Source organism: Glossina fuscipes, unplaced genomic scaffold, assembly GCF_014805625.2.
Source record: "Glossina fuscipes isolate IAEA_lab_2018 unplaced genomic scaffold, Yale_Gfus_2 28, whole genome shotgun sequence".
Lineage (NCBI taxonomy): Eukaryota > Metazoa > Arthropoda > Insecta > Diptera > Glossinidae > Glossina > Glossina fuscipes.
Window position 1 is genome coordinate 17262156 of NW_023998423.1, and position 8101 is coordinate 17270256.

Here is an 8101-nt window from a genome sequence, read left to right on the forward strand (position 1 = left end):
TTTTTTTTTTTTTCTTTGCTTAAACAATATTGTTGTCAGTGATTTTTTTGTTCACCTGTGGCATTACATTCATCGTCAGTAATTATACATTTTAGATTGTTATCACTTACACCAAATATTTCTTTTGAAACTTCAACAAAATAAGTTGATAACTTCGGGAACAAGGCGAGACGAGGACAAGCGAGACAAGCTCAAATCATTCTTCAAAGTTGTTCGTATTAATGCTTTTAGTATACCTCGAAGGACCTATGAAATCTTTTTGAATCAATCGGCGGTTAAGAACCCCTGTCATTTTGTTGATGTGAATATCACTTCATATGTTCTTCAGTAGGTTGATGCTGTTTCTGAACGAGGTTCATCTTCGGCTACCTCATAAAACTCATTAAATGATTTATGCCACTTAAAAGATTTACGTTTCCACATACACTCGTCACCGTAAAAGATTTTTTTGACAAAATTTCATGCAAATTCTGTGTTCAACATATTTTTCCTTTCTAAAAATCGCTGTAGTTGACTCTATGCATTGTAGCATATGTATGAAAACTCAATAAAAATAGAGGATATTTTATCCATAGCTTGGGCTCCATACTTTCCACAGCTAAGCTTAGACTATAGTTTGTATAGTTAAATACAAGTTGCTTCGTAATATGGGTGTGCGATTATTATGTGTCACTTATTATCAACTTCCAATAATCCTTCTAAAGCATCACGAACAGCTTCTCATCTACATTCTTAGTTTCCCCACAATCACCAACCGCAGACATAATTTTAACGTCTTAAGATATTAAAATCCATTGTAATATTTCGACCATTGAAACAGAGTCTAGTGAACAGTAGCGAAGGTGATATTAACGGAATTCGCCGTACAAAAATGTACATATACACGATTTCATGAAGCGAAGAACTGCTGTACACCAAAACCATCTAAATGTAAGTACCATTGTGCTTGAAAATGAAAAAGTGAGTAAAATCTTTGTTACAAAAAGGTAATATGAAGAAAAAAAAACTGCTAAAAGTTGCAGAGAAAAAGCAATTGAATGTACTTAACGTTACTTAATAGGAGCAAATGCTACTATTTTGTTATTTATCTTTTACATTAAATATACCGTTAATTTCAAGCTTATATGTACTTAGCAAGTTTGATTGAAATGTTCATCATTTTTACTCTCGTGGGTAAAAAATTTATAGTTTGTACCTTTAATGATGTTTATTATTTTGATTATGTACCCCTGAAGGGCGACTAAATACTTTGACAGAAATCTTTTTCGCCGAAAACTCTTCACCAAAATTATAAGAAATATCTTCAAAAAAAGTGGGTAAAGGTCAACAAACGTTAACATGAATTTATATTGACACAACAAGGGGATCATAATTTGAGAGTCAATATTAAGCAAACAAAAGCACTTAATAAGTTTATTTCACTTGCATGCTCGCCGCGAGATTTAATTATTAATTTTATATGTAATATGATTTGATTTTATATTGTGCAAACACGGATGACAGGTACAAGGGAATAAGTTAACTGGGTTTATATTGGTTAACGTTAGAATGTAATCACATGGCCCATTAGCTCAGTTGGTTAGAGCGTCGTGCTAATAACGCGAAGGTCGCGGGTTCGATCCCCCCATGGGCCACTCTACAAAATATGTTTTGTTTTTTAGTTTTTTTTTTAGTAACAAACTATTAATTAACAAATGCCAAGATTACGGGTATATACGAAAATAAATTGGAAAACGAAGAATTAATTTTGGATAACAGATCTAGCTATCTGATAAATAAATATCTTTCACAAATTTTCTGCAGATTTATTGGAATAGTATGGAGCCGTAGAGAATTTGATTATTTTTTTTTTATATCTATTAGGACAGTTGATCTGCTACGTTTTACTTATTCATCATCATTGACCTTGAGTCTTAACGCAAAGTGTTAAACGCCTTCTTGTTAGCCTTAGTAAATGAATATAAGAAATAAAAAAAAATCTATTAAAACTATTCCTGCAAAATATGCTGCCATACGTCCAATAATAAATTGATTAGCAGTCCGAACCGTAAATCAGGGTCTCTTTTAATTTGTCTAATATTTCTTATTGGTTTTATATTAGGATGCGAAATAGCAAAAGGCTAATACATTGACGCTATAAAATCATAACATTTCATGCTTAAATGACGTCACTCTCGGTAAACGGCAAACCCCTGCCTGCAAAGAAGGTAACAAATATTAAAATTCCATCGGAGGTATTAAAAGCTTGAAGCAAAAGTTTGTAGCGTTGTATGTAAGTCCTTAAGACCGAAGATCAAGCTCCAAACTCTACGTCAACCAACGGTGAACAATGTTACACATGCTTTATGCAGACTTGTTTTTTGGGTTTCGGTTATTATACCCACCAGGGGTATATTCCATTTGCCAAATCGTTTACAACGCTCAGAAGGAAGCATCGGAGACCCCGCAAAGTATATATATATTCTTAATCAACATCAAATTCTAAATCGATTTAAGCATATCCGTCTGTCCATCTAACCATCTGCCCGTCTGTGTAATGTCTGTTGTAAACGTTCTCCTCGCCGCAAAAATGAAGCTATCGGCTTGAAATTTGGCAAAGACGTTGGAATGTCTTCTTCTTGGCTTCCTACAGCACCAAGTAAACTGAAAACACATCTGTTTTCCAAAGGGAATGAAAAACGTACATTCTCGGCCAGTTTCAAATTTGATATGCACCGAAGTATGTTCGCCTGTTCGTCTGCCCAACTGTCTGTTTGCGCAACTTTATAGTATTTTTAGTAAACATTCTTCCGTTAGCGAAAATCAAGATATTGCCTACAAAGGTGCAAGAGAATTTGGACTTGGCCTAAACTTTTCAAAGGACACGTCTACAACGCCCACATGCCTACACAACAATAACTTTTATTTTGAAAATAGAAGAAATCAGCTGCGCCCACTCCATATTATAGAGCATGAAAAGTTTGTTCTTTTACTTTTTTTGTATTTTTTTGGGGTAAACAGTGATGGGTATAAGAGATTCTAACCCGATAGAATTGAACTTTCTTACTTGTTTTATTATTCTTATTATCTTACCCGCGGCCTATAAACGTTCAAACATTTATTCAACAACGTTCTTTTGCACACAATCATCTTTTGCAGCGATATGCCCGTCCATGCAGGAAAGGTATTTGGATTCTGAAAAGTTTTATTTTCTGAAAACCGAATAATTAACAATGAACGAAGATCTTAATAATCCTACTTACACTAAAACGTAATTCTCCCAAAGGCGGTAAAGCAAAGGGTATACCTAGAAATGCTTCAAATTTTTCCATCTGATAGCCTTTCATATGTGTTCCAATTATGCAGCCGGCGTGAGCGGTACAAACTTTCGATACTTGTCCCAGGCTTGCACATTCGTCAGTAAATAAGCACGAAACCCAAGGTATTAAAGTTATTTGCATCAGTAAACCATGTAAACGGCTCATTATTGCTATTAATTATTAGCTTAAGGCGACGATAAATCTCTTTAAGTGCAGAAAATTAAATATACTAATATTAATATTAATAACTTTTGTTTTTTTTTTTTTTTTTTTTTTTGTTATTCGAGGAATTTTTATGGATAAGCGTGCACGAATAAATTATTTTTGTTATAAAAAAACAAAAAAACATTAGTTAAATTTTTGTTGAAAATTTGCACTGGCGTTAAGTTTGATTTAACAACTATTTAAAACAATTTATGGCAATGAAAAATTCGTAATTGTTTAGTTTGTATCATCTCTTTAATTAACCAAAGGCAGTACCTTAACAATGGAGGGAATAATAGCAAAAAAAAAAATAAAAATTAAGAAAAAAAATTCGCTTATTTTTCAGTTTCCGTCATAAAAAACTAGAAATTATACTTTCTTTCCACACAATGGCTTGCTTTTCCTGATAAACCCTTTATATATCGGGGCCTAAAAAAATATGCCTATCTAATCCAAATTCGCTACCACTAATTTTTGTGCTACATTTTTACTATGGGCAAATTTTCATCACAGAATATTAAAACTGAAAACTTTTTCTGCAGGACTTACTATTCATGAATAATCTTATATGGAGTGAGATCCAAGAAATAGCTGCATGTGTTTCAAATTTAGTCGATTTAATTTTCATGCACAAATTACTCTCACGAACAAATTTTTATCACAAAACATTTACAATGAGGTCTTTGCGGTGATACCCAAAAAAAAAAAACCTACGTGGTCCAAACTCGGTAAGGTTGATTTCCTTGTCAATCTTCTGTTATGAACTAATTTTCACCATGGAATGCTACGAATTAAGTCTTTTTATCACATAAACAGGCAGCTTTCCTAGGAACGGTTATGTGAGGGGGGATTGAAAAGTATCCCCACCCGCATCACTCTTTCGTACTATATACATTATTAAAGTACTATTGCTTGGCGTGTTTGCAATTTTTCAGCGTAATCGAATAATTGGTCCGATTACGTATTATTTTCACCGGCGTTCCTGTTTGGACCAAAACTCGTTGGCGTTCATCAAATTATCTCAAAAATTCAGGCCTGTAGGTGGAGCACAAGAAACGAAAACCAAAAAGTAAAGGTTCAGATCAGAAAATGGTTCTGAATTGATCGGTAGAGTAAAAGATGGACTTTCCTTAAGCCGTTCTGGGTGTTACTGACAAGCGATATAGGGCACAATAATTTTGTTAATTATTATATATTTCCGATTTTAGAAATAAATGATGAGAATTTCTTAATATCGTCAAAGAGTATTATTTGATTTTGATTGCACATGACCAATGTTTTTTTATTAACCCTTTCGCTAAGAAAACCTCTAAAGAAAAAGCGCCATCGCAGCCCAGGCATTTTATTATTTAAAGTCGATGCCATTTGCCAAATATTTTTGCACGATATGTCTATGACGTTTAAATTAAGTGAAATTAGCAATATTACAGACCGGCACACATAAGTGACCTTGCGCTGTACACAGATAATTCTTTTGGCAAAGCCATGGTCGCATAACATGGGAAAGGAAAAACAAAGTAAAAACCGTTTTTCAAAGTGAAATAAAAATATGTTAATTATTTGCATGAGAAGTTTTGAGACTTTTTGTTCTATGCATACTCCAATTGTTAATCCGATAGCTGTTTCACATATTTCTCAGGCATACGTAATAGTCGTCTGATCTTTATTGGCAGAGCATTTATGGCATCTAATCCTTATTTTAAGCCTTTTAGGAAATTGTTGTATGCGCAATTGCAGATGCTTCAATTTCCCACTCGTGGTTTAGTAGTTTACTCTGGCAAGGTTATTTCTGAAGTCTACGTACTGTTTGTGTCAATTAAATGCACCAGAGAGTCCATTTCTGAAGAGAAGATTAACACGAGATCATTTCATCTTCTCTGCTGATTCCCGAAATTGTAATCAGCAACTGTGCAAGGCTAGTTCGCTTTATGTTCCACTGATGTTGTTAGCACACTTTCCTCTTTCCACTTCTGCACTAATACATTACTACTCCTTGTAAAAATTGATTCTCCTTTCTTTAGCTTTTTCTCAATTACAAATTTGGGATTGCTTTAGAATTTTTTCGAAGTGTTCCCACAACATGTGTTTTATCTTTGCATAAAGAAGCTGCTAATTGGAGAATGTTGTAATAGTTGTTCATATGAACAATATGACCCTTTTCCAAGTAACGTGTGACTATTATTACTATTAACGGTACTCTTTCCACAATAAATTATGAAGCTTAGAACACATGATTCAACACTTGATCAATGTTATGATACGACTTGAAATTAGGCATACAGGGTATTTCCTATCATAATGCACATTCCCAAATATTCCATCATTGCATCTGTTATCACATCCGTCCACTTTTTTAAATTTGACTAAAAACTGATATATATGCAATTGTTCCCAACACTTCAGCACGGATATTTGTCCACTGCTCAATTTTTTCAGACATCAAATACTAGTGGAAATGCAGCAAAAGTAGCACTATCAGCCGATGAATTTACCTTCAATCTCTCTTGAGCAGTGAAATTGTGTAACACGGGATCAAGATTTGTTTCCGACCAATTCATATCACTTCCAGATAAACCGATGCCTTCGTTTGAACCATAATTAACATCATTGTCTTCACAAATAGTAGCTGACCAGGATGAGATATTTATATCATTATCAATTGATTCATTTGCTTCACAAATGATATCCTCAGCATCTTCATCATTCGGGTCAATAACATGCATTCTCCTCATGGTGAGTCCAAGCGCTGCTAAACAGATAAAAATTATTTTCATCCTTGAGCATATAGGTTTGCTGAAACCTCTACAGCTATTTTATTGCTTTATAACTCAGCTAATCTACTTGTGGCGCCATTGAGTGCAACCTGTGAGAAATTACTGATAACGGACACGTTTGAATATGTTTCTGATTCCCATATCCTTTTCAAAAATTATCGCCAGACCAGTAACATTCGTTATCTACTTTATTATTTTATAACTCAGCTAATTTACTTACGGCGCCATTAAAGGTAACCAATTAAAAAATATTGATAAAGAACACGTAACATATGTTTGTGATTCCCAGATCCTTTTTAAAAAAGTAATTATCGCCAAACTAATAACATCCTGTGTCTATTTTATTGTTTTATAACATAACCCGTCTGCGTGCGACACGATTTGGTGATAACAATTATCATAAACTGATAGCTAACACCCGTTACATATTTGTGAAGCCGGGCTCAGGTAAGAAAATCTGGTCGTCACTTATACCCGACTATGGTAGCAAAAGGGTTAAAATAAATAAATTAAAATAAATAATAATTTTACTTACTTTCAATAATAAGCAAGAAAACTATATTCGGGCGTGACCGAATCTTTTATACCCACCACCTTTATCCTAAAAAGGCCAAAAGTAAAAGAATTAAATTTTCATGCTCTCTATATATGAAGTTGATGCGGCTTTTTTCTATTTTCAAAATAAAAGTTTTTATTGTGTAGGCGTGGCCTTGGGAAAGTTTAAATCACTTCAAAATTCTTTTGAAAATTTGTAGGCGATATCGTCGTTTTCGCTTACGATAGAATCGTTACCACCGATACAACACAGTTACACAGACAGACAGATGGGCAGAGGAACAGAAAGCATTCCGAATTTGAAACCGGCCAAGAATTTATACACTTTATAGGGGTATTGGAAAAAGATTATATTTTGATACACTACGATTTTCGGTAGGCGTAATCAATTTTTACCATTTTTGTGCATATATTACAGCATCGCCAATAGATGTTCTCAGTTTACGTGGTACTATGGACTTGCCTTCAACCAATTTGGAAAATTTTCAATATCAACCTGCAATACTTCTGCAAATTTGGAGTCGATAGCTTCACTTTCACAACCAAGGGAATATTTGCCGCAACCATTACACGGAGGGACCGACGAGCATGCTTAAATCGATTCACAATTGGATGCTGATCAAGAACGTATACACTTTGTAAGATCTCTGAAGCTTTCTTCTGGTCGTTGCAAATCATTTATATACTACCATTTATCTCCTTCGATGATGGCCATAAAAATATATATAACTTCAACGTTGCATAGATGTAAGTGCTTTGACTTTAAATTGCGTTAACGTGAACAAATATGCATATGGCCCATTAGCTCAGTTGGTTAGAGCGTCGTGCTAATAACGCGAAGGTCGCGGGTTCGATCCCCCCATGGGCCAATGTACGAAAGTATATTTTATTTTTAATTTTTTTTTTTTTATTAACTATTAACATACGAATGCCAAGATTACGACTATTTACGAAAATAAATTAAGAAACGAAGAACTAATTTGCGATAACAGACCTAGCTATCTAACACAAGAAATCTTTCTCAAATATTCTGCAGATTAATTAGGTAAGAAGAGAGCAGCAGAGAATTTGATTTTTTTTTAATATTTGTTAGGATAGTGTATCTGGTATCCGCTATTATGCCTCAATTTTACGGTGATAAGCGCCTGCGCTTCCATAAACTGTTGCGTGCTTAGTCATGCACAGAAATTTATATGTAGCCATTGATAATATGACTTAGAAAATATTTATGTGTCATATATCTATCTTCCGTGCAAACAGCAAATGCTT

At 34.0% G+C, this 8101-nt stretch overlaps 2 non-coding genes across 2 annotated transcripts; both read left to right on the forward strand.

The window, feature by feature from the left end:
* Positions 1 to 1560: 1560 nt before the first annotated feature.
* Positions 1561 to 1634, forward strand: Trnai-aau. The gene has a single exon. It is a non-coding gene; the product is annotated as a tRNA-Ile (tRNA).
* Positions 1635 to 7627: 5993 nt separating this feature from the next.
* Trnai-aau lies at positions 7628 to 7701 on the forward strand. Its single transcript has one exon. It is a non-coding gene; the product is annotated as a tRNA-Ile (tRNA).
* Positions 7702 to 8101: the final 400 nt, after the last annotated feature.